This window comes from Procambarus clarkii, chromosome 91, assembly GCF_040958095.1.
Source record: "Procambarus clarkii isolate CNS0578487 chromosome 91, FALCON_Pclarkii_2.0, whole genome shotgun sequence".
Lineage (NCBI taxonomy): Eukaryota > Metazoa > Arthropoda > Malacostraca > Decapoda > Cambaridae > Procambarus > Procambarus clarkii.
In genome coordinates this window covers 3,559,788-3,586,014 of record NC_091240.1, presented here as the reverse complement: position 1 = coordinate 3,586,014, position 26,227 = coordinate 3,559,788, and the positions used below count along the sequence as shown (strand labels likewise).

General features: G+C 44.0%; 1 protein-coding gene across 3 annotated transcripts in view; it reads right to left on the bottom strand.

Moving 5' to 3' along the window:
- LOC123773935 (carboxypeptidase N subunit 2) overlaps positions 1-25,718 on the bottom strand; it is a 413,516-nt gene extending 387,798 nt beyond the window's left edge. For 2 of the 3 annotated variants that reach the window (XM_069318661.1, XM_069318663.1), the window contains exon 1: positions 636-953. The gene's annotated coding sequence lies outside the window, so the exon portion shown is untranslated. Of the gene's footprint in view, positions 1-635; positions 954-22,437; positions 22,530-25,563 lie in introns of those variants that run through there. The other variant, XM_069318662.1, reaches the window with a different exon arrangement.
- Positions 25,719-26,227: the final 509 nt, after the last annotated feature.

Genomic DNA, 26,227 nt, shown 5'->3' with positions numbered 1-26,227 from the left:
CCTAGACACCCATACCAACGGCCCTAGACACCCATACCAACGGCCCTAGACACCCATACCAACGGCCTAGACACCCATACCAACGGCCCTAGACACCCATACCAACGGCCTAGACACCCATACCAACGGCCCTAGACACCCATACCAACGGCCCTAGACACCCATACCAACGGCCTAGACTCCCATACCAACGGCCTAGACTCCCATACCAACGGCCTAGACACCCATACCAACGGCCTAGACACCCATACCAACGGCCTAGACTCCCATACCAACGGCCCTAGACACCCATACCAACGGCCTAGACACCCATACCAACGGCCCTAGACACCCATACCAACGGCCCTAGACACCCATACCAACGGCCTAGACTCCCATACCAACGGCCTAGACTCCCATACCAACGGCCTAGACACCCATACCAACGGCCTAGACACCCATACCAACGGCCTAGACTCCCATACCAACGGCCTAGACTCCCATACCAACGGCCCAGACTCCCATACCAACGGCCCTAGACACCCATACCAACGGCCCTAGACACCCATACCAACGGCCTAGACACCCATGCCTTCTTAGGCCCACTTGTCAACCCAAAGGTTGCAAAGGTTGCAAAGGTTGCAACAGACACCTACCGGGTTTCGGGGGACAAGAGCGTGGGCCTTCCGAGTGGACACTGCTACAACACACTCACTCCACGCACTTGAGCACTAACTTGGCCTCACCAGCCCTTGGAGTGGCACTTGAGGTTCAAGACAGGATAACGAAGGACTCGCTAAGGGCTACGATATCGGAGTTTTGGAGGTAGGGGGGGCAGGGGGCACGATATCAGGGATGTAGGGGGGAAGGGGAAGGGGGGAGATGAGTGTAAGTGCGTCTTGCGTGCGAGTGCAAGATCGCCACAGGGGACACGCGCGGGAGCGAGACGCCTGTCTGCTGCTTCCAGCGACGGTAACACCACTACTGCTGCTGCTGCTGCTGCTGCTGCTGGCCGCCAGCTGCACCGCCTCCTCCACCACCACCACCTCCTCCTCCTCCTCCTACTCCTCCACCACCACCGACACCACCCTCCTACTCCACCACACCACCAACACCCCCCCCCCCTCCTACTCCAACACACCCCCTCCTACTCCTGCACCAACACCCCCTCCTACTCCACCACACCACCAACACCCCCCCCTCCTACTCCAACACACCCCCTCCTACTCCTGCACCAACACCCCCTCCTACTCCACCACACCACCAACACCCCCCCTCCTACTCCAACACACCCCCTCCTACTCCTGCACCAACACCCCCTCCTACTCCACCACACCACCAACACCCCCCCCCCCCTACTCCAACACACCCCCTCCTACTCCTGCACCAACACCCCCTCCTACTCCACCACACCACCAACACCCCCCCCTCCTACTCCAACACACCCCCTCCTACTCCTGCACCAACACCCCCTCCTACTCCACCACACCACCAACACCCCCCCTCCTACTCCAACACACCCCCTCCTACTCCTGCACCAACACCCCCTCCTACTCCACCACACCACCAACACCCCCACCCTCCTACTCCACCACACCACCAACACCCCCACCCTCCTACTCCACCACACCACCAACACCCCCACCCTCCTACTCCACCACACCACCAACACCCCCACCCTCCTACTCCACCACACCACCAACACCCCCACCCTCCTACTCCACCACACCACCAACACCCCCCCCCCCCCCTCCTACTCCACCTCAACTTATGTCTCTGGATCCCTACCATCTGAAGCATATAACAGAATACGCAGCACCGGCATGGCATCCCCCATCTTGCGAAAACCTTAAAACATCAACAATTCGCCAAGATTTGCAACACAACTAGTTAATGAAACTCTCACAACCTCTGACCAGAAAAGGAACAGAGTATGGACATGATTACGACATACAAGTTACGGGAGGAAATAAAAAAAGGGGGGTTAAAAAAAATAAGAGTTTCTTTATACCGAGAGAAAATAGAAGCCAAGCTGGAAAAAGCATCGCTCTCAGAGCTCAGAGCTCAAATGCCTGCTCGGTGCGGGCATTTTCATCCACAACTCGAAACGACTCCCAAAAAATCGAACACCTGAATCGGGAAATTTAATGCAGAATGCAACAGGTTGCAAGAAATGTTGCAGACGAGGAGGATGAGGCCCTAGGCCGCCGCCCTCGGCTTCGCCTCCTCCTTCAACAACAAAATCTGAAATCGCATACAATGGCGCTCTTAAAATCGTATTCACACACGTGTAAGACTTCGCAAATACGTACGCAATCGCTTTGCTTCTTTACACAGCCATACAAACTCAAATACACATACACACACATCGGGGGAGCATCGTGCCTGAATGGATAGCGCCTGGGGGTATAGTCCTACTGGCCCGGGTTCGATTCCCGGCGGAGGCGGAAACAAATAGGCAAGAGTTTCTTCCACTCTGATGCTTTGTTCACCTAGCAGTAAATAGGTATCTGGGAATTAGACAGCTGCTACGGGCTGCTTCCTGGGGATGTGTGTGTGCGTGTGTGTGTTAGAGATAAATATATGTAGTAGACATAATAGAGGAAAATAGATTGCTTGGAAAGGCGGGGTCCAAGAGCTTATGGCTCGATTCTGCAGGACACAAATAGTAAATACACACACACACATATATATACACACACACACACATATATACACACACACATACACACACACACACACACACATATATATACACACACACACACATATATACACACACACATACACACACACACACACACACACACACACATATATATACACACACACACACATATATACACACACACATACACACACACACACACACATATATATACACACACACACACATATATACACACACACATACACACACACACACACACACACATATATATATACACACACACATATATATACACACACACATATATATACACACACACACACACATATATATATATATATACACACACACACTTTCTGCAGTTTCATAACATTGTCATAAACTGAAAATACGGCTTCTGCATGGATGCTGTTAGTATGTATATAAAGGTGTATGAATGCATTCCTGTGACTGGAGGATACGTGGAGTTGTATAATTGTAGTGTATGAATGCATTCTTGTGCCTGTAGAGTGTATAGATGTATCCCAGACACTAGAGGGGTGTATGAGCCCCACATACACACATGTCAACATCAGTTGATAAGCAAATTGCCACATTTGTGTTGCTGAACACAAATGTGTTCACATTTGAACACATTCTATGAACACTGACGGACCTCTACACCGAGTCTGCTAACATTAAGAAGGAACTTCGATCTTTAGAATTCCTTTGCGGACATAAAAGTTCCACGTTGCAAGCTTAATTACAAGTGGGGGTACTAAGTTCAACACCGTCCTCAGTCTAAGTTCATTCCATCCAGCGGTCGACCCCCAAAGACGCAATCATAAATTTTAACATGTTTATTCAAAATCGGAATTTTCTCAAATGAATATTGTTAAATACTAGTATATTGTGCATATTTAGGCATGACGTTCTATATACATATCTGATCCAATTTAATCTAAAGAAAATATATGGTATAATGTTTTATATACGGTGAATACAAGGTGTGTGATGCAGTTAGCCTTCCGTTATCTTGAGGTTATCTTGAGATGATTTCGGGGCTTTTTAGTGTCCCCGCGGCCCGGTCCTCGACCAGGCCTCCACCCCCAGGAAGCAGCCCGTGACAGCTGACTAACACCCAGGTACCTATTTTACTGCTAGGTAACAGGGGCATAGGGTGAAAGAAACTCTGCCCAATGTTTCTCGCCGGCGCCTGGGATCGAACCCAGGACCACAGGATCACAAGTCCAGCGTGCTGTCCGCTCGGCCGACCGGCTCCGGCCTTGATGTAAGTACTTCATTGATTGCAAGAGTTCATGCAATCAGGAACTGCAACTCACCTACTTGGAGGGGTGGAAAAAACAAAGGAAGTCAGAAGCTGTTTTGATTAATGTTGGTAAGGTCATGTCAACCAAATTTGAATTTTTGTCGCTTGGATGTGAAAATGCATAATGCGTTTAATACACAAGAAACCATACACGTACAATACATTACACACGTCTGGGATGCTCTTGGACGCAGGTTCGAATCCTCGCCACGGCCCTTGTGGATTTGTTTACATACATGTTTTGAAGGGATACAGCCGCGGTGTATGTTACTCGCCTTGTTATTTACGCCTACTTGTGCTTGAAGGGTCGAGCTTCAGCTCCTAAGCCCCGACTTTCGGCCATTATTAGTGATAAGTTCTACTCGTTTTTCTTATCATATTTATATTCACAACTGTAAATCGAACTGTCGTTGTCAAATTCTTCATCCAATCAGACTGAAACAGTTCTCTCTGACATCTCGGCGAGTCATCTATGTTTCCAGTTTTCAATAATGTCCTTTCGTTCTACCGTTCCTTAAATTGAGCATTGCTTCTATATCTACTTTGCCAATCCACCTTAGTATCGTTCATGTCGTTATCATCTCTTCTCCATTAGTTCTCTCCTCATGTGTAGTGAGGTTCAGCTCCCTCAGTCTTTCTTCATAGCTCACGAACAAGCCTCGTCGCATATTTTTGGGGGACTTGTTCTTGTTTGGTTTAGGTATACTGTGGCAGTATATTCCATGCAGGCGATGAGTCACAATAACGTGGCTGAAGTATATTGACCAGACCACACACTAGAAGGTGAAGGGACGACGACGTTTCAGTCCGTCCTGGACCATTCTCAAGTCGATTCTTAGCTTAGAATATCGAAATAGCTTAGGCTATTTCAATCGACTTGAGAATGGTCCAGGACGGACCGAAACGTCGTCGTCGCTGCACCTTCTAGTGTGTGGTCTGGTCAACAGTATATTCAATAATAGGTTTCACACAGAAGGAACAGTGATAGGAAGGGAACCTCGTCCAAGTTTCTGAAGAATATCCGCACGTTTGCCAGCATGGCGCACGCAGCCGTCGTTATTCTGTTGTGTGTGTGTGTGTGTGTGTGTGTGTGTGTGTGTGTGTGTGTGTGTGTGTGTGTGTGTGTGTGTGTGTGTGTGTGTACTCACCTAGTTGTGCTTGCGGGGGTTGAGCTCTGGCTCTTTGGTCCCGCCTCTCAACTGTCAATCAACAGGTGTACAGGTTCCTGAGCCTATTGGGCTCTATCATATCTACACTTGAAACTGTGTATGGAGTCAGCCTCCACCACATTACTTCCTAATGCATTCCATTTGTCAACCACTCTGACACAAAAAAAGTTCTTTCTAATATCTCTGTGGCTCATTTGGGCACTCAGTTTTCACCTGTGTCCCCTTGTGCGTGTTCCCCTTGTGTTAAACAGCCTGTCTTTATCAACCCTGTCAATTCCCTTGAGGATCTTGAATGTGGTGATCATGTCCCCCCTAACTCTTCTGTCTTCCAACGAAGTGAGGTTTAATTCCCGTAGTCTCTCCTCGTAGCTCATACCTCTCAGCTCGGGTACTAGTCTGGTGGCAAACCTTTGAACCTTTTCCATTTTAGTCTTATGCTTGACTAGATATGGACTCCATGCTGGTGCCGCATACTCCAGGATTGGTCTGACATATGTGGTATATAATGTTCTGAAAGATTCCTTACACAAGTTTCTAAAGGCCGTTCTTATGTTAGCCAACCTGGCATATGCTGCTGCTGTTATCCTCTTGATATGAGCATCAGGGGACAGGTCTGGCGTGATATCAACCCCCAGGTCTTTCTCTCTCGCGGACTCTTGAAGTATTTCATCTCCCAAGTGATACCTTGTATCTGGTCTCCTGCTTCCTACCCCTATATTCATTACATTACATTTGCTTGGATTAAACTCTAACAGCCATTTGTTCGACCATTCCTGCAGCTTGTCCAGGTCTTCTTGAAGCCTCAAGCTGTCCTCCTCTGTCTTAATCCTTCTCATAATTTTGGCGTCGTCAGCAAACATTGAGAGGAATGAGTCTATACCCTCTGGGAGATCATTTACGTATATCAGAAACAGGATAGGTCCAAGTACAGAGCCCTGTGGGACTCCACTGGTGACTTCACGCCAGTCTGAGGTCTCACCCCTCACTGTAACTCTCTGCTTCCTATGGTTTAGGTACTCCCTTATCCACTGGAGCGCCCTACCAGTTACTCCTGCCTGTTTCTCTAGCTTATGCATCAACCTTTTATGGGGTACTGTGTCAAAGGCTTTCCGACAGTCCAAAAAAATGCAGTCCGCCCACCCTTCTCTTTGTGTGTGTGTGTGTGTGTGTGTGTGTGTGTGTGTGTGTGTGTGTGTGTGTGTGTGTGTGTGTGTGTGTGTGTGTGTGTGTTGTTCAAGGTCAAGTGTGATTATTGAGACAAGAAAAATAACACATTTCAAAGGGATAGAGTAGCTTAGGCTATTTCTACCCTCACCTTAGTGTGTTAGTTAGATCTAAGACTTATGTCCAGCCCTAAGTCTTTCTTCACAAGTTGGAAGCAGCCTTCCCTTCATCCTGTGATGTACTGCAGGGGCCAGATTCACGAAGCAGTTACGCAAGTACTTACGAACGTGTACATCTTTCCTCAATCTTTGACGGCTTTGGTTACATTTATTAAATAGTTTACAAGCATGAAAACTTGCCAATCAACTGTTGTTGTTGTTGTTGTTATAAACAGCCTCCTGGTGCTTCGGAGCTCATTAACTGTTTAATAATTGTAAACAAAGCCGCCAAAGATTAAGAAAAGATGTACTGGTTCGTAAATGCTTCCGTAACTGCTTCGTGAATCTGGCCCCAGGTCTTTTTGCTCCAACTCCTATCCTCGTAGCCTTGCATTTGTAAGGTTTAAAGTCTCGTAGCCATTTCTCAGACCATCTATGGAAATTGTGGAGTTCATCTTGTATTATACAGCAGTGCTGAGTGCTGATTGGCCTCGCTGACTTAGTATGGCTAAGAATGAGCTTACTTTCTCTGTTGGACCGTGTACATATATTAAGAACAGTTGACCAGACCACACACTAGAAGGTGAAGGGACGACGACGTTTCGGTCCGTCCTGGACCATTCTCAACTCGATTGTAGAATGGTCCAGGATAGTGAGTTGGCCAATCGACTTGAGAATGGTCCAGGACGGACCGAAACGTCGTCGTCCCTTCACCTTCTAGTGTGTGGTCTGGTCAACATACTTTAGCCACGTTATTGTGACTCATCGCCAGAATTAAGAACAGATTGGGCCCTTCTACCAACCTTTGAGGTACTCCACTCCTTATCCCACTCTCCATTCCCATAGCTCTCCTCTTACTATGACACTCTGGCTTCATTCTGGAAGGTACTCCTTCACCCACTTCAGAACTTTTCCCAGTGTACTCCTCCTGTTCTCCTGTACTGCCTGTTCTCCTCCAGTTTGCACAGGAGTCGCTCTGTGAGGAACAGTGTCAAAAGCTTTCCGACAATCCAGGAAAATGCAGACAGCCCAGCTCTCACTATCCCGTTTGACTGTCATCTTCTCACAGAAACTTGCAAGTTGGCCAAGATTTTCCTTTACTGAAGCCATGTTGATGCTTGGCTCAAGCATCAACATGGATTCAGCAATTGAATCCAACGTACAATTGGAGAGCAATTGTACCTTCCACTTGTTAGTGATACCGTTCAGTGGTTCAGCGGCTCATAATCTTTTTTTTTTTTTTTTGAGATATATACAAGAGTTGTTACATTCTTGTACAGCCACTAGTACGCGTAGCGTTTCGGGCAGGTCCCTGGAATACGATCCCCGCCGCGAAGAATCGTTTAAATTATATATAATTATATCTTCGTTCTGTCTTCCATACAGGTACCACATTTGCCACTGTCCAAATGTCCGGGAGTTCCTCCCCTATTTCTAACGAGATGAAGACTACAGCCAGAGGTTCACACAGTGCTGCCGCATATGTAACTATATATTAACCCCCCTGCCATCACTGCATTTTCAATTTCCCTCATTTTATGGGTCCAATTAACCCATATTTGCCCCCTCCCCTATTTTCTGCCTTCTCTCTTCCCCACTGCTTCCAATTCTAGATTCACTAAATGGTGGGACTCACTCAACTGAAGGGTAAAAAAAAAACAAAGTGCGATATTTCAGAACGCCGTAAGCAAACTTGATCAGACAAATGACTAGCAGTGCTTCCCTCAGACCAGTGACGGTTGGGCACGGGAGACCCAGAAGGATGGAACGGAAATGAAAGGTTTAAGACACCCCAGAAGGAGTGTCCTCCTCCTCCTTCTAGATACAAACTCCATCTTTAACACCAAACTTCACGTACCAAGGAGGAGACATCGAGAGCATAGGCGACTCTGGTGAACACCGGTGGAGGACGCTTACAAGCCTTAGCATGGAATTATACAGCGTACGTCAGACCAATAATAGAATATGCAGCGCCATAATGGAATTTCCACCCCTGTTGAAACACCAGAATGAATTGAAGAAGCTTAGAAATTTGCAACAAGACAAAAAGACTAATAAGCTACAAGGATAGCTTAAGATATCACAATCTAACGACACCTTAAGATATCACAATCTAACGACACCTTAAGATATCACAATCTAACGACACCTTAAGCTATCACAATCTAACGACATCAGAAAAGATATAGCAACACCTAGCAAGATATTAAAGGGAAATGAAGTGAGAAAAAAAGGTCTTTTCCCAGTTAACAAAACAAAAACTAAAAACAAAAAAAAAGGCATGAAGGAGACAACGGTGAAAATCACACACACGCAAATAAAACCGAAAAACCCGAAAAACCATCTGAAAATACTAGTATTTAATGAGAGGGTGGTGGGGGGTGGTTTAAAACAAATGAACGGTCTTAAAGCCCTTAAAGTCTCGTGGGGGAAGCCGCTCCTATTAGAGGCTTCAGGAGCTATGAGGCGGAACCCCAGAGCTAAATTTCACTTCTAGAATACAAAAAAAAGTTGGAAAGCACGGTTAGGGAAGCATTACTATATAAACCCGCTCGCCCCTGCTGGTGTAGACGGTATTGACTGGTCTTATTGATCAACATTTAAGTGGAGGGAGGGTAGAGTAATAGGCCTGTAGATCAATACACGACACACCTGTAACAAGTTACACACCTGCAGGGAGCCCCACTTCCATAAAAACGTCACAGGACCACGAACACATATATCTTGAGAGGTTATCTTGAGATGATTTCTGGGCTTTTTAGTGTCTCCGCGGCCCGGTCCTCGACCAGGCCTCCACCCCCCAGGAAGCAGCCCGTGACAGCTGACTAACACCCAGGTACCTATTTTACTGCTAGGTAACAGGGGCATAGGGTGAAAGAAACTCTGTCCCATTGTTTTTCGCCAGCGCCTGGGATCGAACCCAAGACCACAGGATCACAAGTCCAGTGTGCTGTCCGCTCGGCTCCATATATGCAAGGACCGGCAGGAAATGGGTATTATATATATCACAATGTCCACGTTCCAATTACACAACTCAGTCAGGTATATACATCACTGCGAGCCGCCAGATTTATACACCTGACATTCTGTCTGGTCACACACCTGTAGGCTTGTGAACACACACAAGTGACCACAACAGGTGTGTGTGTGTACTCACCTAGTTGTACTCACCTAGTTGTGTTTGCGGGGGTTGAGCTCTGGCTCTTTGGTCCCGCCTCTCAACCGTCAATCAACAGGTGTACAGATTCCTGAGCCTATTGGGCTCTATCATATCTACACTTGAAACTGTGTATGGAGTCAGCCTCCACCACATCACTTCCTAATGGAAGTGTGTGTGTGTGTGTGTGTCTTTCTCTCTCTCACTCCTTACCTCAGTTCTCTCCCTCCTTCCCTCCCTCCCTCCCTCCCTCCTCTGCTTCATAATACGTCTCAGAATTCCTGGCATTTAAATGTGTTAAACCATTGAACCATTCATGGTGGGAGGCCCGAGTTAAACAGCTGTGGCTTTTTATGTAATGTTCTATGTCAATTTAAAGTTAATTCGCTTAAAATGTTGGATTAACAGAACAGCGCGCGCGCACGCACACACACGCGCACGCACACATACACACACACACGAAATGGAGGGGGGCAGAAATGGGGGTACTGGTGGCTGAGTGGACAGCGTTCTAGACTTGTGGAACTTGGGACCGGTGTTCCATCCCCACCGCCGGCGGTAAACAAATGGGTAGAGTAACCTTCACCCTGATGCCCCTGTTACCTAGCAGTAAATAGGTACCTGGGAGTTAAACAGCTGCCGCGGGCTGCTTCCTGGGAATATGAGTGTATGTATTCACCTAGTTGTATTCACCTACTTGTGCTTGCGGGGGTTGAGCTCTGCTCTTTCGGCCCGCCTCTCAACTGTTACTAACTACTATTTTTTTCTCCACACCACACACACCCCAGGAAGCAGCCCGTGACAGCTGTCTAACTCCCAGGTACCTATTTACTGCTAGGTAACAGGAGCATTGGAGTGAAAGAAACTCTGCCCATTGTTTCTCGCCGGCGCCCGGAATCGAACCCGGGACCACAGGATCACGCGTCCAGCGTGCTGTCCGCTAAGCCACCGGCCCCTACCGTGTGTGTGTGGGTGTGTGTGTGTGTGTGTGTGTGTGTGTGTGTGTGTGTGTGTGTGTGTGTGTGTGTGTGTGTGTGTGTGTGTGTGTGTGTGTGTGTGAAAAAAAAATAGTTTAGTAACAGTTGAGAGGCGGGCCGAAAGAGCAGAGCTCAACCCCCGCAAGCACAACTAGGTGAATACACACACACGGGAGTTCTAGTTCACAGTACCCGGGTTGGATTCCCGGTCGAAGTGGAAAATCAACTCAAATCGATGCCGAGTGCTATAAGGAGATGTGCAGGAGTGGGAGTACTGATGGGGGTGCAGAGTGGAGTAGTCGGCCCGGGAGTGCTTAGAGTGCCAAGTACCAGTGTCAGGTGTCAGTGTCAGGTGTCAAGTGTCAGTGATTAAAGTGCCACCAACACCACAGCTGCTCAGGAGAGAAGAGTGCCATCCATAAGATAACATTAACAATTTATATATTTTATATATATATATATATATATATATATATATATATATATATATATATATATATATATATATATATATATAATGTCGTACCTAGTAGCCAGAACGCACTTCTCAGCCTAATATGCAAGACCAAATTTGCCTAATAAGCCAAGTTTTCCTGAATTAATATATTTTCTCTAATTTTTTTCTTATGAAATGATAAAGCTACCCATTTCATTATGTATAAGGTCAATATTTTTTATTGGAGTTCAAATTAACGTAGATATATGACCGAACCTAACCAACCCTACCTAACCTAACCTAACCTATCTTTATAGGTTAGGTTAGGTTAGGTAGCCGAAAAAGTTAGGTTAGGTTAGGTTAGGTAGGTTAGGTAGTCGAAAAACAATTAATTCATGAAAACTTGGCTTACTAGGCAAATTTGGCCTTGCATAGTAGGCTGAAAAGTGAGTTCTGGCTACTAGGTACGACATATATATATATATATATATATATATATATATATATATATATATATATATATATATATATATATATATATATATATCCAGATCCCATTAGATCGAACTAGTGACCTTTCACCCCAAATGCAAGCCACAACAGTCACCTTCATCACGGGAATATATTTTACCGCTAGGATTGAACTGGCACATCAGGTGAAAGGAAATGTGCCCCATTTGTCCCGCCCGGGTATCGAACCTCGATAGTGATTCGAGGGTTACCAGACACCCACCAACCAATATCCAGAGGCGTCACACATGTCGTAGCTCAGTCGATTAAGGGCAGCGTCTGGGATGCTCCCGGACGCAGGTTCGAATCCTCGTCACGGCCCTTGTGGATTTGTTCCAGCGGCGTCCTTGGTCAGGCGGTTCGTATCTCTGCCAAATTACCTTGTCGATCACCCATCCAGACCCCAAGGTGGAAAGAGAGAGCATTATAGAGAATCTTAGCAAGCCTTAATGCATCAAAACTTCCCCAACTATTCTGGATATTCATTCTCCCTCGAAGGAAGGAATTATCAGGAAACAGCATCAAGCCATTACCACTATATATCACTTGGAAGGGGTCAGGATATGGGACGGGACGAAGGAATGGTGGACGGTCGGGGATTGAACGCAGACCTGCACGACGCGAGACCGTCGCTCTACCGTCCAGCCCAAGTGGTTATACCAAGGAGAGGGGGAAGGAGGGAGGGAGGGAAGTGGACTTTGATAGCCTTAAGGACAAGCCTATTATGGCCGATAACGAGACTTCAATACTGGTAGCCTAGCTTTCAATTTGGTTTTTTAAGGCTTCAATTTATTTTGGAAATATTCTAGAGATAGTTTCCTGTGTAAATCCTACAGGATATTTTGATATCTCGGGCTCATAATTATACTCAATATCATAGTCAAGTCCCTTTGATGGAGATGAATATTTTGTTGGAGACGAATTTTGATGGAGATGAACATTCTGTTCATGCCATCACCACCACAACACCCCTCCCCCTCTTCCCCATCATCATCACCACCACAACACCCCTCCCCCTCTTCCCCAACATCAGCACCACCACAACCCCATCACCATCACCACCACTATTTATCTCCACCACTACCGCTAAAACAATCCTGAGCCCCATCAGTACTACGACTTCCCCCCCCCCCTCTCTCATCACCACTACCTCCATCACCACCACTACCACAATCCTCCCATCATCAGCACTACCACAATCCCCTCATCACCATAACTCCCAGTACCACAAGAACACTACATCAAAGTACCTGGGTGTGGTAGGGGTGGTACACACACTCCCAGAACCTGGGCGTGATAACCCATCACCTGGGCGTGGGAGAGTGACACACTCCCAGCACCTGGGCGTGGGCGTGGGTGACACACCCACTCCCAGCACCTGGGCGTAGGCGTGGGTGGGCGTATTCACATTAGGATTAATAATGACTGTGTTGCATGTAAGGCCTCAGAAGCGAGGACAAGTCACTTGTCCTACTTAGATAACACGCCCACCCAACCCACCCTGAGTGCCCAACCCACTCCGCCCACCCAACCCACCTTCAAGACCCCATTCATCCCAACTTGAACACAATGGGGCGTATTCAACACTTCTTGCTCACTCATATTAATTCATTTTCTCACTCTCACTCTCATTTCTCGCTACTCTACGGCAAGCTACCCTCCACCTCCACCCCCACCTCCCGCCAAAAGGGTAAGACCCTGTTTACGCTTCTATCTCAAAAATAAATTCTTGGAGACTTTCGTGGTTCGAGGCGCAGCCGGTGACGCGGGAAATCATACCAGCCTTCACCAGTGATGGCCAAGGTAAAGGCGCGACGGCGAGATGTACCCGTTTCCTCCTATTTGGACCTGGCATATTTTGTTCTACCTTTCCGCTCTTGTGGTGAGAAGGTATTTATCCGGGTTAGGCTTTCTGCTGCAGCCTATCCTTTCTACTTCAGCCTATCCTTTCTACTTTCCTGTTATTTCTACTTCTTTGTCTCGTTCGTCGTTTTCTATGGCCCTGTACCTATTTCCCAGCGCATGTCTGGTTCATCACATACATCTCTGCTTCCTTCTCATATTCTCTCTTTTTTTTCCATTCTCGTCCCCCATTTCCCCCTTCTCGTTTTCAATATTTCTCTTTTTCGTTTTCTGTCTTCCAATTTGGCCAATATGTCATTGGATATCAAACATATTGATATGTTTTTGATGGTTTGGGAAATGTCTCTCTCTAGTTAAATTATTTACAGTGTGTGTAATACATATGTAATAGTTCACCAGTCACATGATAAACCGGGGCCACGCTTCAGTATGAAGCCCGAAGTCCAAAGAACTTTAACCAGTCTGGGGAAAGGGAAGGGCGGAAGAAAGATCGGGAGATGCAATTCTTGAAGAGGCTTTGTATGGGGAGCAAGTATGACAGGTTTAATGTGCGCGCGCATGTTTGACAATGAAGCCATTGTACTGTTAAGGAGAAAGCACTAAGCCATTATGACTATACAACACTTAGAAAGGATAAGAATTTAGGATAGGACGCAGGGAAGGAATGGTACCCAGACGCTGGCACGGTCAGGGATTGAAAGCAAGATATCCAATCATCCAGACAATCTACACATTCTACCAGAAGGTGCACGACTAAGTATAACGATGTAGTACGAACAATAAGGAACAGGTGGTTGTTTCGTCATGTACCCACGAGTTAAGGGTGTTTGACCTAGAAGCAACCTAGCCAGAGCCGTTTCCCATCGCCTGTTATGATGGTAGGTAGAGGATAGGTCACCTTTTAGGTGTGTTCAGTTTGTTACCTGTAATGGCTGACCAATGGCTCTACCAAACGTCATGGCTAACTGGTTAGACATCCGAATTAGGAATATCTTTTCCAGAAATGTGATACGTACAAATAGCCTCCCTAGCGGCGGTGTGCGCTCATGTCTGTGCCAACTCGAATTTGGCTGGGAACCCAACAAACCTCGACTGCCTAACTCACTGATGCTAACCTCCGTTTCCTTCAAATAACAAACCGCTAATCCAACTTGGGATAACCCTCACAGTACCATGCACCTCTAGCGTTGAAATTAATCTTTTTATGAGGCACGGTATCGAAGGCTTTGCTCATGTCAAAGTTACAGAATATCCAAGAACCTTCTACTCTCAAGTGCTTGAAATATAATGGTAAAAATAGGAATAAATGTGGTACAAATGAGCACCCCTTATTAAAACCATGTTATGAAGCACTTATTAACCTATCAGAAACTCTTTGGAGCAGGACAGTTCTTGCATAAACATCGGCACCACATTTGCAACACTCCAGGATTTAGACAATTTTCTCGACTACACCAATTCATTAAATATGCAAAGACGATGGTTCACTAAGCTTATCTTTAAATTCTTTAAGGATCCTGGTAAATATTTTGTATGGTCTTAGGGATTTCTTTAGACCTTATATTTTTGTATTCAGTAACTTGGATAAGGGTAAGGTTATCGCAAAGTAAACAAAATCACTATAAATGGAGCCAATTCAAAGTGGGAAACCGTTTAAGTGGAATGCCTCAGGGCACTCCACTTAGGCTGGAAATACATTTAGAAGACTTACTAACGCTTCAAGACAATCTAAACCCTTTTAAAAATGATGATAGCTTGACAGATGCAGTTTAATGCGGCAAAATATAGAGTTCCGAGACATCAGCTGGAAAGTGGAACGTCTAAAAAGTTCAAGAGCTCAGTTACCATTAGGATGACTTTAAAGTATTAAGATCACCGCCTAGTTTAGTCTTGCTTTAAAACATTCCCCCCTACCTTGTACATACTAGACGGCCCAGAGAATAATGTATTTGTTATGGGTTGGCTGCGAGTTGCAGCACTTTTGAGAAATGCGAGTTTAGCTTCAAGGGGGTGGAAGCCTAATGACGTTTTCCCAACCGCCGCTGCTAGGACGTTTTTTGGTGCTTAAAGGAGCAGAGGTAAGGACGCTGAGACCAGTATGAGAAGGTGGTAGATGATTGGTTGCCGTTGCTTGAAGTGACCAATCAGCGTGCAACCCAAGGTGACGTCATCAGTGACGGCAAGCTTTGTAGCTTTTCATTGGTGGAGGAGCCTCAGTGAGTCCCAGGATCTAATGGTGGACGGGCGCACTTGACCGATGCTCCAGAATTTTGCAAAATTCATCAGTTGCAAGTCAAGAGAGTGTTTGAGGAGCATTACAGACTACGGTACGGGCAAGGAGTAACCTAAGTCAACTTCAGGGAGGTGTTGATCGCAACCCGTTCTCGCAAATTTAATAAGTCAATATTGACTTATTAAATATGTGCATAGGTGACATACTTAACATAATAGATACCCTTAAAAAGATTCATAGAAAACACCGACCTTACCTAACCTTGTTAGTATCTTAAGATAAGCATCTTATAGCTTCGTAATTACAATTATTACCTAACCTATAATAGGTATAGGTTAAGTAATAATTGTAATTACGAAGCAATAAGACGCTTATCTTAAGATACTAACAAGGTTAGGTAAGGTCGGTGTTTTCTATGAATCTTTTTAAGGGTATCTATTATGTTTAGTATATCACCTATTGATCGCCAATCTCACAAGGTCCATCAATTCAATTTCTTTATTATGCATCCCATACCCTTCCCGTGGGCGGTGGTGTAAAGGATTACAGAGGCACATAATCGGTTCAGGAACTGAACCCTCTAGTTCGTTTAGCTCAGCAAATAACAATCTTTTGACGCTAGTTACAAAATTATTAATGTTATATGTACATCGTGGGAGCAAATAACGGTCAGGAATCTAGCGTGTACGATGTTATTTTTGTAACGATTTTAACCTTAACCCTCTTCAGTTAGGGTTAAAATCGTTGAACCACTTACGGAACCAGCCCAACAACCTTTCAAAATAATGTGCTAACAAAGCTGGATTTGCACAAATCTAATTTCGGTTCCTTCCCGAGTAAGTATAGTTTCATGCAATGACTACCTACCTTCCTTTTCGGATCCTACATTATATCTACACACAAAATTATTATACACTTACCAATCTATTACTTTCCACTTATGAGTCGCTCTGATTGAGCGAACTTTGCAAGGTCGAACATAAGCTCCTAGTCATCACCTTTCATGGTAATATGTTTATTGTTTGTGATGTGTGTCTATGTATGTATTAACACGATGTACTGAACGGGGTGAGAATAGCTTGAGCTACCTCATCCCTTTGTGTGTATTTTACCTCAATAAACTTATTTCAATTTCAATCACCTTTCAGCTAACAATCGCCTGAAGTAATGACTCTAGGCTCTCTTAATGTTAGTGCATGATGGGGGGGGGGGGAGGGTAGCGTGTCACTCCAACAGTGGAATGTCCACGCCATGAGGGAATGGAAAATCCCCGAGCAGTAACCTACATACTAGAATGTCATATATGCTACTTCCTCGTTAATGTGAAAACTGAGATTTTGCTGTGCACTATTCTCGTTCTTAATGGAGACTTGGGAATTGAATTATGGCTTAGGCTACACCCACGGCTAATGGGGAGACGGCAACTGAACCTTCAGGTGTTAGTTAACACACTGCCGCGACACCTAATGCTGCCGAGGTAATTGAAGAGTCCCCGCTGAGAAATTATTATAACAGAAAACGGAACCCAAGGCGCAGCAGACATGTGCTCACCTAGTTGTGCTTGCGGGGGTTGAGCTTTGGCTCTTTGGTCCCGCCTGTATAGTACTTGCTTATCAGTGACTATCAGCCAGGCCTCCTTTTTGTTACCCCCAGAAAGCAGCCCGTAGCTGCTGTCTAATTCCCAGCTACCTATTTACTGCTAGGTGAATAGGAGCATCAAGGTGAAACAGCCCATTTGTTTCCGCCTCCGCCGGGGATCTTAGGACAACGAATCCCGAGTGCTGTCCACTCAGCCGTCAGGCCCCTGGGGATGGCAGTACTCCATCCACAACTTCAAAACCACACACGACAAAGCACTGCTAGCTAAACACTATCAATTGAGAAATACGCCCAAACACTTAAAAAACATTAAGGCAATACAAAAACAAATCCTTCACAGGAGTGCCAACTATCCTTGTTACTACCCTGGGTTCTCCAGTGGAAACCAGAGGTCAAAATTGAGCTATTAAACTTTCTGGTAGTACAGTTGAGTGCATCACGAGCGGCAATTGTTTGTATCTTCCCTGCCAGACGTAAGACTATTCTTGTTTCTCAAAGAGCATTTAAAGACTGAGCTGGGGGTTGATTATTAAATAATAACATAGGCACCAACTATGTTTACTAATACTTTAATCATTTGTAAGTAACAATACGTTGCATAGGGGAAGATCTTTAATGTGCTTAGCTGCACGATCAATTAGGCTCCTTCCGGCACCACGACATGTGGGAGGCCTAGCTGGTCGCTAGGAGCGTTCTTCTCTGGCTGGCGTTCGTGGGGACGAGACCTACTCTGTGGCTGCACCCCTACTCTCCTCCCTTCTCCTCTTACTTATTTCCCTTACCTTAAGTTCCTGTACCATTAAGTTAAGTACTGTATGGTGTTTTAAGTGTGCCTACTCTGGTAGTAACGATTGGTGAGACCTGGGGGTAGTATTTGCCAGTGTTTTGGGTACCCCTAAGTGTTGTGTTTTGTATTAGGGTACCACATGGTCTCACTACCCTAAGCTGCATCCAGCTTCAGTGCTTATCCAGTAGTACTTTACCCTAGCTTGTTCTCAGTGTAAACCTTGTATCCTGTCTATGTGGACCAAGGCTTTTAACGTAGTGTGGTAAAGTTATTATTATTATTGTTATTGGTGTGAGTGTATATGTGGGGTTGTTAAGGGGTTAATAAATAAGTACATGAATTATAGGAGTATCCCTTCTTCCTGTGTGGGAGTGCATTGATCAACCCTTAGACTGACATATATGGACTAGTAGCAAGGTATTATTACTGTGGATAGTTAATTTTGGGGGCCGGGCCTTTTAGCTCTCCCATATTTGATACTCTTGTCTTCTAACTACCCTTACCCCTTAATAGTACCAGTCCCCCATAGAAGCCCACCACACAATATTATTTATAACAATCCTCTTCTCCGAGAGATACATTTAACTTGAAGATCAATATGACGTAAAATCAGTAAATCAGATATCAAATCAGTAAATACTGATTTGAATTTGAATTTTGAATTTTTTTTTAACGTCTCATTTTTTCACTCATTCTCGTCTCAATTTTTTTTCTAACGTTGGGACGAGCCGGAGATTTCCTCCACAAGAGGCGAAAGTAATCCAGGACAATATTAATTCAAAAAGATTTATTTTATTGATAAGATGAAACAGCAGCAGTGTGAAGAATTTGACGAAAGAGAAAGAATGAGATAGTTGACCAGACCACACACTCGAAAATAAAGGGACGACGACATTTCGGTCCGTCTTGGACCATTCTCAAGTCGACTGTGATGAAGGAAGGAGACTAACTCTCATCGCCTGAGAGAGTTAGTTTCCCACACCGCCTGCTTTATGATTAGTTTAGTGTTTAGTCAATGACTATGGCTAGTTTACTGTGTAAATACTGATTTTGGTGATTAAATAGAAACATTCTTGTAAAGCCACTAACACGCACAGCAGGTGGTGCCTTATAGTGTAAGTGGTGTCCTAATGGTGCAGTACTTGCCTAGTTGTGCTTGCGAGGGTTGAGCTCTGGCTCTTTGGTCCCGCCTCTCAACCGTCAGATTCTTGAGCCTACTGGGCTCTATCAAATCTACATTTGAAACTGTATGGAGTCGGTCTCCACCACATCACTACTTAATGAATTCCATTTGTTAACTACTCTGGCACTGAAAAAAATTCTTTCTAGTGTCTCTGTGGCTCATTTGGGTACTAAGTTTCCACCTGTGTCCCCTTGTTCGTGTTCCACCCGCGCTAAATAGTTTGTCTTTGTCCACACAGGAATCTCAAGATAACCCTGTCAATTTTCCTGAGAATTTTGTAGGTGGTTATCATGTCTCCCCTTATTCTTCTGTCTTCCAGAGATGTGAGGTTCAGCTCCCGCAGCCTTTCCTCGTAGCTCATACCTCTTAGTTCTAGAATTAGTCTGGTGGTGTGCCTCTGAATCTTCTCTAACTTTACCTTGTGTTTAACTAGGTAGGGACTCGAGGCTGGAGCTGCATATTCCAGGATTGGTCTGACATAAGTGGTATACAGGGTCCTGAATGATTCCTTACACAAGTTTCTAAAGGCAGTTCTTATGTTGGCCAACCTAGCATATGCATTTTCAAAACCAACCGTCGTGAGGCGTTCCACGGCCTGTTCAGTCCCAACTGTTATGTAGGGCCGGTGAAGACCCTCCTTGAAGAGTGGTTCGTATTCCAAACATTCTTTAGCTAGACGTACCGTCCACTCCAGCTTTTAGTGGAAATTCAATTGGCATGTTGTAGAGAACAACAGCCTCTTCCTTCTAGTAAATTTCTTGTCTTGAGTCCTGCTGAGTAGGGTCTCATTCTTTGGTCTCTTTGTAATTTCATCGTCAATCTCACTATCTGTTAATATTTCTCCGTTTCTCTCTGTTCATTGCTACTTCAAACGGTCTGTTATCTTGTCTGTCCTCCTCACTACCACTTAGGCATACCGCTTCAGCCATTTTCTCGACCCTCATAGGCACTGGCAACAATCGAGAACAAATTCACAATATCCTGTATCACCACGTGCAAAGACGAAGAGTGTGGGGCAATACTCCACCTCCCACCAAGCAGCGGACGCCAAGAGCGCCAACACTGCGACCGCACACGACCGTGGTCTGGTCACAACTGTAGAAAACTAAGTAGGGCAATGACTGTATTACTCAGTTCTCAGTTTGTTCTACATATATGCATTTTTGGACTCCGAAGATTGGAGTGTCATCTGCCTGAAGTTGTGCCTTGATGTCGTCTGCACTAATGTCTACAACATGTCTCATTACATATTACGTTAATCGGTCACCCAAGTAGTTTTGTGGCATCTGATTTTGTATCCACAGAGGTCAGTAACGTCTGAAAGCTCTAGTGCCTCGCTGAGTTTGTGGTCCACTGCGATTAAGTTCCTTTGTTTATTTGGTCTGATATCGTGCACTTTGCTCCTAAATATCTTGGGAATTGGCATGATATAGGATACTGTGTGACCTAATTTCCAAAAACACTATCATCTTCAGACGTATCGTCATCAAAGGCAATGATGAGCGCTTGCAAATCAGAAATCTTCCAACCTTGGATGAGTGGTGGATGTTGATACTGAGGCCGCCTGGGGCCGGGATGGTCTCTGTTTACCTCTAGATGCTGGAGGCGCGTCGCCTCTAAACTGTTCGCCTTACTGTAATGTTTACCGTCAAGGAAAACTCCCTCTGGGTCCTCCTCTAAGACCGGGAAACCATCTTGATCTAAATGCATGACATGTAACACAGGTTTCTTTAAACCCTCAAAGGTATCGTGTATGTATGAAGGAGAGGCGCTGTGCGCACTTCCAGCCGTCGCCATATTCCCTAGCGCCACGTTATTTTTTTTTTAGCACAGGTGGGTATATAAGCAGACGACTTGTAATGATAAGTGAATGATAATGACAGACGACTTGTAATGATAATGAGACCCGCTCATGATAATCTTTACCCACTAGTTTCCCCTAGAATACGACCCGCCAATTATTTAACAACCAATCATTGCTGGGTGAACAGAGATGTATAATTAAGGATAGGCGCCTCGTCAATCCTCCCCGGCCAGGATATTAACCTAAGCCTAACCACGAGAGTGCCTTCCCTCGTACTTCGCTTCCACCTTGAAATTAAACTAAACATTTTAATCCAATGGTTCTATTTTTCAAATTCATTCATTTTATACATAAAGGCATAAATTGACTATACTCGACTAAGATCCTATTAAAATGCTAAATTTGTTACAGGACCAAACTGATGTGGAAATATATTGACGCTCATTGTTGCAGCGTTACTGATGCAATGTTAACCCGTTGAAGTATGACGTCGATACAATACTAAACTGAAGCAGGGCTAAATCTTTCCTACGGAACAACCGTAAGAATGTGTTAAATAAAGCACCTTTTGAAGAAAGGATTCAAATGCTCCAATCCCCTTTTTTCTTTCTCTCCTTTACTTTCTGAGAAGGGTCGAGTCAGTTGAATGTAGCTAGGCTTTAGTCTAAGTGATTGTGTTGATGCGTAGTTTTGCCAGCTGGCGGTGGTCGCTGGTTGTCGAGTGCTAATTGGCAGTCCTTGCGATGCCATGTATGGAAATATTCTGAATATGTTGGAGTGAAGCTTCTACCTGGTGTTCATTCCATACTGGATGAGCAGTTGCGACTTGATAAGGATCCACGCGGGGCCGAGACGTCGTTTGCCTAACGCCAAATGACTTTAGGACGCTTGGAAATATAGTATTCTTCTTGTTATTCAAGTTCAAGTATGTTTATTGAGATAAGAAAGAAATACATCACAAAGGGATAGAGTAGCTTAGGCTATTTCTACCCCCCCCCCCCCGCCCCTTCTTGTTATTATGGACAGCTACTGTCCATAAACAATCGGTATTGTACAAGTGCCCACATTCTCTTGGTTTGCCACTCGGGTAAAAATGCAGCCGTTTTTACCTAACTAGAAACGTACGAACCGAGGCAGCCTACCTAACCTATCGAAGCCAAGGCATATACAACTCCAATATTAAGTTTTTTCTTTTAACTAACAACGTATTTTTAACAGACTGGTCGATTTCGTTTAAAATGCGACATAATAGGCAAGAAGGCTGGTTGCATACAAATTATTTAAGAATACCTACAAAATATAAAATCAAGCTCTCACCTGGATCGCTATAAACACCCTGAAACATTTATAAATGGACTGATAGCATACAATTATAATTATTTTGAAAATAGTCATACGAAAAGATAAAAGATGCATGCAGAATTACAAATATGCATACCTTATGTTACTCGAATAGGCTGCTATATTTTCCCATTTGTACCTCGATCTGAAAATGCGCCAAGTGCCGAGCTTCGTCCACCAGCAACACAACTGTGTCAAGGTCAAACCAAATAACAAAACTTATTAAAATTATGGTCTGAAGGAGAAATGTTAACAGGTGCACACAAACAGCTAGACGGACACAGCAGACAGTTCCTTTGGAACCTGCAGACTCAACACAATCTAATAAAGAGAGATCATTTTAGCGTATAAACACATGCTAATGCTCACGTCAAGGCGGATCTCCCAAACCTGAGCACTCCAGGTGCAAACTGTGAGCAGGAACTGCGGCATGATCTTCCACACTACATCACCGAATGCCCAGTTATTACACCTTTCAGACCCGTTGGCATGAGGTACCTGGAGCTTTGCAATTTCTTTATTCACTCTCGTGTTCTTCAAGATATCCTCATAGTGCACCCAAAATTTGTCAGTGCAGACTACTGAACATATGGCCCTGTATGACTAACTATCCTGCGAGATGGGGACTTGTATTACCACTGCTACCTTATTCACTCTTGTGTTGATGATATTCTCATAATGCATCCGGAGTCTGTGTTACCACCCTTGAGACTAAATAAGGTTCTTCTCCCCGCAGTGTAAAGCAATGATAATAAATCGGCCTTGCCAACAGATGTCTAGGGGTATAGATACATCACTGCATAAAATGGAGAACAATATATTTATGCTAAGGGGACAAACATAACAATTAAATGTATAAATAATAGCCAGAAATATTCTTCAGCATGCAATATCATAGAATTAAATTAATTATTGAGACATGAGCAATATCACCAGAATATGGATTAATCAATGGGATATACACAATCATCTAATCAGATAATTAACATTTATATGGGCTAAAATAACAGTGACCAATGACTTAACTTAAAACACGAATCCTCTCGACTATAGCCGCCACGCTTCTGCCCAGGCTTTGGTCCGCCGGCCAAGCGTCTACCAAAAAATCAACTAAACATCCACATAAACATTGTGGAAATTCTAATAACAAAATGTAGTACTAATATTCAAAACATTATCAATCTAAAGAGTAGTAAACTCTGGTACAACATTCCATACAATAATACGGCAACCAAATATGGGAATTAATCAAGGTAAAACTATAAACACTCGATTGACAACAATGTTCCCACACTGGCCATATCCATATATGGTCAACTGTCCACACGGAGAAACTACATGAGAAATCTAACACAAAAGCCTCATACAATATAATGCAACTCAGGGACACTACAGCATGCTATAGTATATAGCATACAAAATCTTATATCATACAACTGGATGCTATATTAATTAATTATAGAACAAGATAATAAAGTAATAAGAATCAAGAGTAATGTTAGAATCCTAGTAAGATTCGTAACAGTCTATCACATGCCTCTGTATGACTAATCATCCTGTGTGATGGGGATTTTTTAGCATCACGTAGTTAGCTTTTTTGACACACTGTACTCCACTTCATAAAGTCTAGGGTAGCTGCACAAATGCAGATGTACCTCATGTATTATTTAAATAAAAATAACATACTAACGCTAACCAACAGTTGTCTACCTTCTCAAGCACCATAGCTCCTGTAGGCTAGAATGCAAATTGTTTGCCTTAGTGCTATAGGCTGCATGCGCTATGTCGTTATATAATGCGCACCGCTCCTGTACCAGGTAATTTCACTATGGGCTCACCATAGCCTGTGCTACTTGCCCTGCTCCTGTGCCAGGTAAGTTACGGCCGGGCCCGTGCTACTTGGAACTTGTTCCGGGTAGCTGAATCTATAACAACAACGTTATACAAGTCGATCCGGTTGCTTTGAGTATCGCTTTATGCCCGAAACGCTCAATACCTATAAGCGTCTTTATACAGTATATTTGTCTTACCTATGTATCTTCCTCTGTTCATATGTTTATACATTTGTGTAAATAAATTATTATATTATTATCATCCAAATTCACCGTTTTGCATTAACTCCGCATAAACTTCGGCCAGCAATTACCTCTTTTATTACTGCAGTCCCTTAATTGGAGCTCTGAATGGCCAAACTAAATTGGGGATACGTTTGACCTAATTTGAAATTTTTACCTTGTACCCAAGTTTCAACCAACGGAAGATAATTCGTAAAACACTGATTTTTTTTCCATCTCGAAATATAAACAAAAAAAATCTTCGAAAAGCCTGCGTGGACTCAAAATAAAAAAAAAAAGGCACGAAGAGAAATATAGGAAAACTGCTATCAAGTTAATTAAGTAAGTCTGATTACGATTGTAATCAGACTTGATTACAATCGTCTGATTGTAATTGGTAATTGATGGTATTCAGACTGATTGATGGTAAACCAGATTCAAAACCACTTTGTTAATAAATGAATTGGCTATGCAAGTAGTCACAAATACCTTTAAAAAAGGTGCCATATCCCAAGTGACATTTTATCAATATGTAAACAATATTAACAAGTGTAAACTAAACGCTTTGCATTTTTGTATTTATAATTCGTAAGTACGAATGCTCCTACAGTAGGCTAGGATGCGTAATGGGGTACATAATTAGCTAAATCAATTCTTAGTCCATTACTGCACCGTATACAATGACTTCACTATTATAATTCATCCTCTATTCAAACATTCACTCAACAGTAAACCTGAGTATTACTAACTGAAGTAAATAAATAATGATAGTACACTAGGATATAGTTTTTAGTATACAGTATACTTTAAAGAAATACAATTTCTCACTAGGAAGTAAAATAAAGCAAATCCTAATCACTGTCATTAATTAGTTTGCAGAGTAGTCTACGTACCTACTCACAACCCAGATACCTGGATTCAGTACCCACGCGGCACGAACACAGTTTGGTGCGTTTCCTTTTCAACTGATGCCTCTGTTCACCTTGCAGTAAATATGGACCGATAAGTTAGACAGCTGTTGTGGGTTTACATCCTGGGAAAGTATTATTGATGAAGGTGGCGGGGGGGGGGGGACTCGATGATGATGATAATAAATAATAAATAATAATAATATTAATAATATAGGTTCGTGCCTCTCCCCCCAATTAAATCACTTGATAACCACTCACCATATCTTGGATATATTTAACTGCTGCGGCGGCATAATTACTCGATTTCTCCACTAAACAACAAAAATACGGTCCAACAGTTCTCAGTCTCACTTCTCACAGGTAAGGGCGGCTCTCAAGAGACCAGCAAGACCTTATATAATTATAAGACTCTCACAACCATAAACCTTCACGTGGAGCGGAGGTCTGAACACTTCCACTGACGCCATGTGAATGAGGAGCCTCGCCCACACCCTCCTCCGGGAGACGCTATAGCTTCGTTATGATTGGTCAACGCTGACCGTGGCCCCCCTGACCCAGCCAATCACAGACTGCCACGTCATTGTTCGACTACATTTTTTTGCCAAAAGTGCGAGGGTGCTTTGCGAAAAGAGCCAGTCAGGTACCGCCTTGGATAAAAAATTTGACATCTTATACAAAATTATTCATAATACAGTACAAACAACGTGACATAAATTATGCACATGAAAATAATTAAAAAAGGTTTATTGTTTTGTTATGATTAATGTATACTTAATTAACAGGCAAGACGATTAATCGGCTTTAGTCAGGCAGACTACTGCAGTTAATGCAACTCTCTAACACACGCCACACAGTTGGAAAACTATTTTATTTATTTATTTATGTACAAGAAGATACAATAAGGTTGTGAGTACATAAGTCT